Genomic DNA, 11,936 nt, shown 5'->3' with positions numbered 1-11,936 from the left:
GCACGCGTTCCTTCTAAGCTACGCGAGTAAATGTAGAAGATTCGCATGCAAATTTCGACCAATTTAATATGCTATACTTTTAGATTTATAAACAAGGTTGACAAAAAATGTTTCTCTCGCGAATGTGCTTTCAAACAATTCGAGAACATATACTGTGTACGAGATATATGCATATATACATATAAGTTCTCACAATATGAAAGTATAAAAACCAATATTTCTTCAATTTTTAATTAACAGAATTTGTACGTAACCTATTATATTAAAAATCTGTTTACGCTTTTATATGAAAAAGAATAGATCAGAGAGAAATAACACGAATAATAAGCAATGCGATTGTAAAATTAACGGTTCCAGAAACACGCGTGTAATTGAAAAAGTCACGATCGTTTTGGCAAAAAAAAAACGTAATTTCATTTAATAATATTGCTATTTTTTGGTACAAAAAACGTTTCCTGGAAAACATCGAAATATACTTTAAAAACTAATTGAAAAAGTCACGATCGTTTTGGCAAAAAAAAAACCGTAATTTCATTTAATAATATTGCTATTTTTTGGTACAAAAAACGTGTTTCCTGGAAAACATCAAAATATACTTTAAAAATACAATAATGACAAAAAATGAATAATACTATCATACGAAATCAAATCGAGTCATTCATTTGTTGCAAATTTCCTTACCGTTAGTTACCAGAAGCGTGAAAACTTCTACATAACAATGTATATAATAATCTGACTAGGATTCGATTGGTGGCCAGGTGGCCAGCAATTCTCTTCCTGCGTAAGATTTATGGCGTAATAATACGTTGTCAGAAACGCGATATATAATGGTGATAATATAACGCTAGCCTCTAACATTTCCGTAAATTGTAATTCGGATATAGACTTTCTGCGATTGCTACAACGATGATGTAACGAGAGAAAAATATGTTATGCGAATAATTATTACCGTAGCATCTTTCTACAGGAATTTTGATTGAATTAAACAAATTGTGCAATATATATTCTTCATATAAGACAAAAATACTCAAGAGAATATCTTAAGTATTTAATGATTCAGATCTATTTTTCTAGAAAATAGAAATTTCAAAATTATTAGAATTATCTTTTTTAATAAATTATCTTATATTAATTATCTCTTATATTAATTATATCGTTTTAATAAAACGACATTCTATCGGAAAAGAGATCTGGACAAAGACTTGATAAGAGATAAGTTAAACAATCGACAAACCTCTAAGAAATAATAAAAATAGAACAAACAATATTAAATATGACTTAAAGGACTTTTTGGTATTAATATGATTTCCTGAAGAAGGTATACAGAAAATAGTGTCAGAAAAAAAACTTGAATTAAACATTTGGAAAACTTTTGTTTTAGGAACACGAATTATTATAGTTCGTACAGATTTCACGTTTTGAATTACGAGCGGCTATAATTTTTGATGAGTACCAAGAGTTAATTAGTTTCGTTACATGACCGCATAATATTAAAAATATGATGTCGATAATTCCTGTAACTGTTACGCGTGTACGTTTCTCGCTCGCGTGAGTCCGCGAATTGACGTAAATTAACGGCAAGTGAATTGTATAACGTAGAGAATGTAGAGGAAGATTTTTTTTTGTTCCGATTTCTCTCAATCTGTTCGATCATCATTCAGTCCTCTTTATGATGATCGAAATAATATATAATGCACATATATATAATAATACTAATAACCCGCTGCAAGCAAACGAAGAAATATACCAAACGCCTGGAGTACCTCTGATTTCTAATTAATTCATAAACACATGTATATGTATGTATATGTAACACACATATAATGCACTTATATAATGTATTTCATAGATGTATCTATTACCTTAATTGTGTAACCTAATTAATACTAATTATTACATTAGTGATTACATGATTACACATGTGAGTAACAAGATGAACAGCAGAGACGTTTCAAGAGGATTCTTCGGCGTGTACAATAATTTATAAATGTGAGAAAGAGAGAGAAAGAAAGAGAGAGAGAGAGAGCGTGTGATAGACATTTTAGAAAGCAAAGACGAAGTAAATGTAACACACTGTTAACTCTCTGATGGTACCGGTGATAAAAATTCTATGTATCGACAAATAATATAAGGCTATTTAAGGGATGAAAATTAATGACGTATAAAGTTGTATTTTCCCAACAATAATAATTTTACAATCATGTTGCATCTCTGTTTATGTTCATAGAATTCAGAAAATTGAAGCAAAGAATTTTGAAAGTGTTAATCGTCCTTAATTGTCAAGCTGATATTTAATTACATGATTGATAAGTGTGCGTGGTAGGGAAAAAATATATAGATATGTTATGAAAATTATAATAAAAATGTAATAAAGTATATAATAGGGCAATTCTACACACTGTGACTCGATACGTCATCACTGATATATACTCTATCATAGAAGCTAGGAATAGAAAAAAAAAAATACTTAAAATACACAGAATAATGTGATAAAAAGTCTCCATGCCAACGCTGATTGTCCGCTTTCCCCTCGATAGTAATCACATTCACATTGCTTCGGGAAAATGCCATACGTCTAAATTTTTTGTATACAGTATAACTTTTTTTTCATCCTCTCTCTCTCGGTCCTTTTTCTACATTTAAATTTTATAATCCGATCAAGCGGTCCCCCTACGTGTTCGACTATGCAATCGCGCGAAATGCTCTTCTAATCTTCATGCTTCCGTAAGTACAAAATAAAACGATACAACTACGTTAAATAGACATTTCCGACATAATTTTTTATGTAATCTGTTTCTATAATAGAGCTATTCTCCTCTAATTTCCTCTAATATATATCTATATCTCTCTTCGCGTGGGTACAGTGGATATTTTGAATTTAATGACTTTTACATTTCCAAAAAATGTAGATTACAATACAGATTCGTATATTTCATTCAAGCTGATTCAAAGTAAAATATATATGCATCGTATGCATATATTCTACTTTGACAAAATTTTGAGACTGTTGGATTACATGTGATTTTGTATTTTTTATCGCGTGCATCAACGATGATAAATCAGCTGATTTATTCTCTACATAAGACGATGTTATCCAAGACATCGAGTATAAAAAATTGGGAACCCAAGTTGTTTAAAGATTGATCTCGGATCATAAAAAAGATATAACAAGTATTCCTAAAGAAAAGTATATCCCCAAACCTTCCTTTTACAATCCAGGATTTAAAACTGCAAAAGCCTTTACATTTAATTTCCGCATTCGCTGCTGGAAGGACATTCCGACAGTTTGACGTTCCATGTATCTCTTATTTCGAGTTACACAACTCCAAATTCGGACCAGATACCATTTCGCGTTCGCAGTTTAAAGGCGACTGCTCGCGTGTGCGCGTCATCGGCCGTTCTCGACCACGTGACAGTTCCCGACCACGTGACCGCGACCGCGGGCATCGCGCACGCGCGATGCGGTCGATATTGGAGTAGCGGCCGCCGCCGCCACCACCTCCACCGCTCGGCCGCTCAGCTGTTTCTGTTTACTAAACAAAGGAGCCAGTCCAACGCTGGATGGCGAACGGCGCGTTCGCGCGCGACGTCACTCGTCCTCCGCTTGAGAAATCGCACATCCGAGTCCGCGAGACGCCGTGAAGTTGCTGACGCGACGGAAAGCTCATCTCGCCCGCCAAGTCGAATGCGTAGGAGATAACCATCGCTCGGCGTGTGTTTGCGCGCGCGAGCGCGTGTATGTGTGCGTGCGTTTATATGTGTATGTATTCACGGATGTGACGTGACCGATTATCAAAAGCGATCTGCGAAGCAGTAAGTAGAGATGCGGGTGGCGTCCAAGTCCCACCTGATCCTTGACCCTATTTGACCCCTTTCGAGATTTTTTCACGTGAACTCTCGCATCCTACGTCAATCGCGGAAGTCGCGACGCGACGTTCGCGCTCGTCACGCTCGTGTGACACGCATGCACGCACGCAACTACCGCGATTGCGTTACTACGCGTATGCACGCCCGCGTTTAGTTTAGGGTCATCGAGATCTTTCTGGCAAGAGAGAGAGAGAGAGAGAGAGAGAAAGAGAGAGAGAAAGGGCCTCGCCAAAGAGGGATTCGAATATGGACCTGATTGTCGATAGATAAGACTCGGAAGCTTGTTTCTCGCGCTCGCGCGTCACCTCGGACAACCGTGTTTTCATAGGAAGCTATCTGGAAGCTATTTTGCTGATTACACATCCGTCGAGCGGTATCAACAATTAGATCTAATTGTAAGATGCCGTCCGGAAGCGATGTGGAACTCACCTTGATGTACAGGGTGATTCAGTTAACGTTGGCAACTTTCACGTTTTTTTTTTTCTTTTTTCAAGGAGTAGTAACAATGAAACGATGAGAGAGTTGTGCGAAATCTATTAGTTATATAATTATTGTCGCATATATAGGAAAGGGATATAAATAGTTTGAAATGTTAAATAAAATGTAGATGTAAAGGCTAATCGTTTCTTTTCCACGCTAAATTTGTATGATTATCTTTTCATATATTTAAGAATATGATTTCTACGGAAAAATAAGCTTATTTTTCATCTATTTTCAAATTTTAATTTGTAATAATATATAAAGTATGATATATAAAAAATCTTCTTCGAAATGTGAATGTTAGTTTTTGTCTAATATTTATTATTGTGTACATGGTTTATTTCTTTTATTTTTATTTTTTATAGAATAATCATGTCCTGTTTTGCATAATGGGCTTGGCTACTGGCCAGACTGCAAATCGATCGCGCTGTTTCCGGTGCAAGCAACCACCTTTCCGTTACTTTTCTTCATTAAATCGAGCATCATCTTTTTTACCAGGACTCCTCTTGTCACATGAGATTTCTGGACAATCGTCGCAATTCTCGCAAAATTAATTTATCATTTTTAGAGAGTCACTTCATTAGATCGTTGAATTGTTCAATGTCGATATGAATCACTCAATAAAACGCAGATAATAAAACTTTGCGAAATATTGCGTAACTTTAAGGCGAGATAGAAAGTAGACGCCTACGGGGTCGCTGAAAACTATCGCGACGCATTAACAGTTCGTAACTCGAGAAAATGCGTTGCATAGATATAACTCGGAGCTTGTTGTCGCGGTCTTTATTCGCGCCATTGCACTTTAGCGCGACTTACGCAACTTTCAGCGAACGCGCCTACTGGCAAAAGCGTCTCTAAACGTCCGATCGTCGATTGCGCAATCGAATTCCAACGTGTCAGCGGTGCTTCCCCGCAACCATTTCATTGTTTAGCGAATTTTACGATTACGCTTTCATACAAAGAGCATGTATTGTCACCGCGTAATAACCTTGGTAAGATCACAAGGTCGAGATAGGAAGGAGGATTTCACATAACTCGACTCTCACGCAATTCGAGCACCATAAAGATTTTAATTAGGAGAAAGAAAAATAAACGGCATTATTTATTTATTTATAAACGGGAATAGAGGTTCCTTTAGTATAAACAAGAAAAGAAAAATATGATAAGAATTTCAACATCAACAAAAAAACTCAGAATAAGATGCTAAGAGAATAGATGAGAAAAAAGACAGACATAAAAAAAAAGTAAGATAAAATATAAAAAAAAAAAAAGAAAATTTAACGAAGGCAAAGAAACAATGATCGTTTAAAGGAACTAAGAGATATTTAAGCTTAGAGATTATGTTTACTATATTACAAAAATATACGATGTCAGCGATATCAAGCGAAATTAATTACGAAATGTATAAGCGTACCAAAGGAAAAATTTATTCTCTTTCGCCGTTATTTAAAAACGGATACGCAGTTTATCTATTATTTGTCTGATTATAAATCTTATCTCTAAAAACGTGAGCTAAAGTTGCTAAGCTTTTGCTAAAGTGCAATAAAATGCAAATTATTTTGACATTTACAACGCAATTGATGGCGCATCGTTTCGAAACGCGTAGTTGGCTTGAGATCTAATCAGCTTCACGTCCCATTGACAGCAGAGTCCTTTCATTCGCGATGATTTAACGCCTTTGTGCAACAAATTCTATCCTCGTGGCGCGGTTAAACGACTTTTCGCACATAAAATTTCAATCGATTTTAAATTATATTATGTAAATGAGGGAAGAGAGGAGTGTGTAAGAAGTATATTCGCGAGGGACGCGTTTAGATGTCAGAGCCAGAGTTTACGAAGATTCTCGGTGCATTCGATCGCTAAAAATACGTCGCAGTTGCTATTGCATCGTTATATTGCGTTATCGATCGTCATGTAGAAATCAAGCAGCTGTGCCTCGTAGATTTCTCGATGCGCGCTCACGTGAGTCTCTGTAAATCCTCCCGTTCTCACTCAAGATATCTCTTTAAACATGATTCTGCGATATTTTTTCCCGACCTCGCATGCGTAAAAAGAAAATATAAAAATTGCAAGAATTGTATTTTCTCGACATCGCACTGTATTTATATGAAATGAATTTTATAAAAATCTCATAGAAATCGATAATAATACGATGTCTGTAAGTTATTGAGAATCTTTGATAAATAATTTATATGTGTATTTCTGGAATGTATTATCGAATCTATTTTATCGGTAAACAAATCAGATCTGAAAATTGCTGATTAAGTTTAATCAAAGCAATTAATCTCATTAGCGGGCGAATTGAAAAATCTTACGCATTGATACGATTATTTTCCGCTAGCGTGACTTTCCGCGAGATTTTCCGCCGGATGAATATTTTCGCGAAACTTCCCGTTGCTCCTCGCGATAAAGAAAGTGGATTCCGTGCAATTTCATTCTGTGACTACTTGGCCATTCTACGGGAAGTTTGTTTATAACACGACAATATTCAGCAATGTAAAGAAACTAAAATCCAACAAGATAGATGATAACAAAGATAGATGAAAATAAGATGAGGCAAACCGAGTCATCGGACGCGTTATCAGGAAATTATTCGCAGAAATCTAGAGCATTAATAAATATTTTTTGATATTGACAAGAGACGTGACTATTTGCATTTTTATTCTTATTTTCTTATATTTTTCTTTTATTCTGAGCTATCGCTTGAGAATGTTTCGTCATCTTGACGAAGTAAAAATAAATCTATAATGTATCTGGCACATGATTGATGCATGGATGCATCGCTCGCGAAGACAATGCTTGACCTTATTAAAATTATCAAAATCTTGAAAAAAATTATCAAAAATTTTCTGATTTTGTATAATTTTAAAGTTTGATCGGCTCTCGAAGATTTTGGGCGGGTCCGGAAGATTTATTCGTGAAACTCTCATAATGTCTAGCGACTCTTATAACATAGTAATAAAACCGTTGCTAAAACAAGCAGCTAGTTGTGCTTGAAAGGGAGAGGTTCGCCGCAATATATATAGTATTTTAATGAACGGTCTATCTATAATGCACACCAAGTGTTTCAAAACTACTGCGCAGCATTTCTCAGCGGCAAGTAAATATTTTATATTAAATTTACACAACTTATACAAACGATCAAGGAGATTTCATTTTGCAATTAGTGTCGATTCCGCATTTCAACTTAATCTCAGTTTTAATTCGAGCGAAAGTATATAATGTTTAAAATTTCGAAGTCACGCTAATTACATCGAATCGTCATCATCAAATCTTTCCTGAAAAGAAACGGAGTTTTAAATTTACCGAGAGATCTGACAATGAAAAATTGCACATTGGCTCTATGACATGTGTGTATATTTCTCCTTCTCTCGTCGGTACTGCTTTCTCACACATATCAATTTAATTGCCATGCGCTGATGCGAGACGCGTTTTTAGGATTCGAGCGACGGACAAAGAGAAAAAGAGAGAGAGAATATATTATCTGATTATGTATACATATATAGGATATTTCCAGTAGTGCGTCTATTTGAGATAAGCGGAATCGGGGGCATTGCTTATCGGTTATCGCGTCAGTGTATTGTTAATAATCGCGTCCGTTGGGCTCGTAAAACTTTACAAGAAAGTATTTTAATCGATCTGCAAATTTTTCTTATAAACAAATTTTTCTTATATATAACAATTAATTATTCTAATAAATTTTTGAAAGTCGAATTATTTTTTTTATATTCAAAAATTAATTATCAACTCTAAACGTTCCTTTATCTTTCGTTATCTTTATTCGAAATTTTGTAAAGTGTTTCACCGTCAGTTTTAAGCCGCTTTTATAAACCGGGCGCGCATTTAATATAGTTTTACACGAATTACATATATCTCGTGAAAGGTATTCCGCCAATGAAATTGCCGACCGAACGATAGCGACTCTATGCAACGGAGATGTATAGCCATTGTGTGCTGTTCCGCGAGCAACCTTGAACAAAGTGAGTAATATTCCGTCGACACGGCTGCATTTGCGCAGCGGAGGAGCGACGCGAACTTTCGTCAATGTTACTTCATCGGGTTTTACACGCGAGACGGAAAAGCGAGACGTTCGTCGTCTCGCTCCGATGCGCGTTCGGCGCATTTTGGTTTCTCCCTCGCTTTTTTGCGGTCGGTGAAAGGTATTGTGCGCCACGTAAGGAAAGCTCCAATCTTGCCTAATCCGTCTCCTAATTTCCTACTTTATTTCCGCGACACTGACATGAGAGACAAAAGGAGAGGAGAGAGAAGGCGACATTTACCACATTTCTTTTTTGTGGATTAAAATATAAAATTTAAACGCAACATAAAATAACGCATCCACCGATGTCCTCCTTCGCGATTTAACCTCGGTTCCATTTTTAAATTTCGAAGACTTATCGCCGGGACTCATTGTTAAATGCGCACTTGAATTTATCGTGTCTTGTTGGCGTTTGTATCCCGATCTTGAGATTTCTGGTCTGTAGAAGCGCGAAAGAGATTAAAGGATAAATCAGATTGAAAATCCTACATTAGACATTTTTACAATTAGTGGAAATATATGACAAAGCCAAAATAAATATTTCGTGAAATACATAAATTAAAAATATTACAAATATCAACGATAAAAAATAATAAACGATAAAATGTCGAAATTCATATACGTTATCTATAAAAAAAAGACCGTATTTTTACGAGAGATAAGAAGGTCAGCCGTGTCTTTTCCGGCGTTCGAGCTTTGTATAAACGGCAACATGACTGACCCACTGCGCCGCCAATTCTATCTGACATTTCGTAATCGTCATCACTGTCGTATATTTAGCGTTACGTTACGCGTAGCCGGCTGCGCGGGAGAACGGGATGCAAGGCTCACTTTAATACCGTTCAAGCCTCGCAACTCAGCTGATTGTCAGCTGCGATCCGTGTGTATCCGTGCTATATGCTCGCTGATGTCTCCTTGTCATGTTTTTTCCTTTTGCGTTAGCAACAATATAATAAATCACTAACTCCGTTAAGAAGATAATAAATTGTCTTAGAATTGATTTGTTTTTCTCGTAGGGGATAATATAAAATAAATAATTTTTATTGTGTACAAAAAATACACTTATTTTGTATTTATATTTTGTTGTCATTTATACGTGATGATATGTGATTATTTAATTAATATTTATAATATATATTTTTGGATTTTTTGTCTCTCTCACGAATTTCGTTTCGAACCTGTCGGTGTGCTCAGGCTTCGCTTTCAGAGGTCGTATACGAAATATAAATATTCTTTTATCATATAAATCGAAACACATCTGCAACCAGCGTGAAATTACATAGAAAGTGAATCTCTTACAATAGTATCCCATTAACGGTTTCCGTAATTCGTAAAAAGCTGTTCTAAATACACGGCATTCTCACTCTTGCTTTTCTCTATTTTATTACCAGCCGCGGACTATTGTGTATATGTCTAAATAGTAAATCGTGTGATTTCGCAAGCGAGTTTGAAACCGAAATTGCGTTTCGCTTAAGAAACACGTAATTATTATCATGTAAATTCGTAAAATAATAATATATTCGTAATTCGTTATTCGTGAAAATAATAATATACGCGGTTCTCCGCAAAAACATCTCGTAGGAGTTTTTTTTATAACTACTGTGTATGCTTATTTTTCTATCATTAGGTGAAAAATCCATCCACTGCATCCGTATAAAAAAGAAATTATCTGCACGTACGAAAGATCGATTGTTTACATTTTTCGCAGTTTTAGAAATTCGTCTCGCGAAAGAAGATGAAAATCTAGAACACAATTCCCAGATGCAGGAACGTATCCACTGACCGTGCCCGGACTTTCCCGGGCTACCGCATCGAGATGGAGCAACAATAAACACGCGCCTACGATTTTAACGTGACGCGCAATGCAGTGCACGGTTTTGTGGCTTAGGCCTCCCGCTTGCTCGCTCGTAGAGCGGAGAAAGTTAATTTCGCATGGCCGTTGAACCGATATCGCCGCTATTACGTAGGAGAGTCGAGCGCTCTTAGAGATCGCGATTTATAACACTTACTCCTCTAAACCGGTCCTGTTCGCCGATCGACGACGCCGCTGGAGTCGCTTGATCGAAACCAGAGCATCCCGAATTAACTCTTCGCGATCTGATATGTAATATGTTTTTCGCACATCTTGCCGATTTTCTCCGCAAACAAACGTATCCGAATTTCCACCGCACGAGTCGCTTAAGTTTTTTTCTATAATTTCCGTTTCATTTCTAAAAATACATAAAGCGATACTTATTTTCTCTGGACGATGTCCTTGTTCTTGTTTCAGTTCTTTTTCTTGTTCAACGTATGCGAGAGATTTCATACTTTCTTTTCCTCAAATAATAAAATTTAATTGCGCGAGCTCAAGCGCGGATAGAATCTTTTAGAAAAATTGCGGGAGTTAAAAAAGAAAAAGGTTGAGAAAAATAATTAATTCGTCTCATCACATATATCATTATTTGTCTATCACGATGAATATTTATAGAGCGCGAAATTTGCATCGCGATTGCGAGAATTGTTCTCCATAATGTATTTTTCAAATTGCGCGGGCGTAAAACAACTGTAAATTAATGAAACATTCCAGGATGTGCGACGCAATGTAATCGTAATGGCCTTCTTACATAAACGCAAATGTAATTTGACGTGCGCCCAGCAAAAGCAAACGATCTTTTACAAGTTACATGTCGTCCGACGTAACGCGGTCTTCCATCTTTTGCTAGCGGGCTCGAAGAATCCTTAAAATTCCTGATGCATGCAAATTCTGCGTCGTATGAATTTTACCGGTCTTACAATTTCGCAGGATGTGGATAAGATACTAGATATCACATAATAGGGAGTGTCTCCTCCCTCCTGTCAAGATCAGGACAATTCAAGATGTCTCGATAAGCCGAAACTGTGCCGGACGCTACACTTTCGCGAATACAAATGCAACAGTCTCACTCTCTTCGGTCTAATAAATAATGCAATTGTGGACATTAAAGTCAGGTACGTATCATGTTGCGCGACACGTGAAAAATGGTTGAATTGCGGTCGTCATGCATAGTGAAGACGCGTCGAATGACCGAGTGGGCCGTATATAGCGTAGAAAGACATTTATCGTTGATTGAAGATGTGGTAATCCAGGGCTACGTATTAATAATCGTGTCGTGTATAATAGATTCAATAGCTCGTCTAAATAACTACTGTTGCCGCTGCATAGCGGAATCATCGCTACGCTCGAGAAATCGCGATATGATGAAAAATCGTTGAAAGTTTTTCCTACAGTATGATATTAATTAAATTAATGGCTTCAAAATTTAAATTGAGTTCGAGAACAAAAACAATATTCAATAATTTGATATCATTAAAATAAAGAATTAATTTTAAAGTTAAATAAAAATATTTATGAGCTGTTATATTACATTATTTACATTACAAACTATGTATAAAAATGACAGTTTAATTAATTTATATATATACATATATATATTCCTCTCGATACGATTGATATTTAAAATAGGATCACAATATTCAAAATACGATTTTTTTCGCGAATAGAAACTGCGTATCCATGATTTTGTATTTTTCT

This window comes from Formica exsecta, unplaced genomic scaffold, assembly GCF_003651465.1.
Source record: "Formica exsecta isolate Colony F162 unplaced genomic scaffold, ASM365146v1 scaffold236, whole genome shotgun sequence".
Classification (NCBI taxonomy): Eukaryota; Metazoa; Arthropoda; class Insecta; order Hymenoptera; family Formicidae; genus Formica; species Formica exsecta.
Note: the sequence above shows the minus strand (reverse complement) of the source record.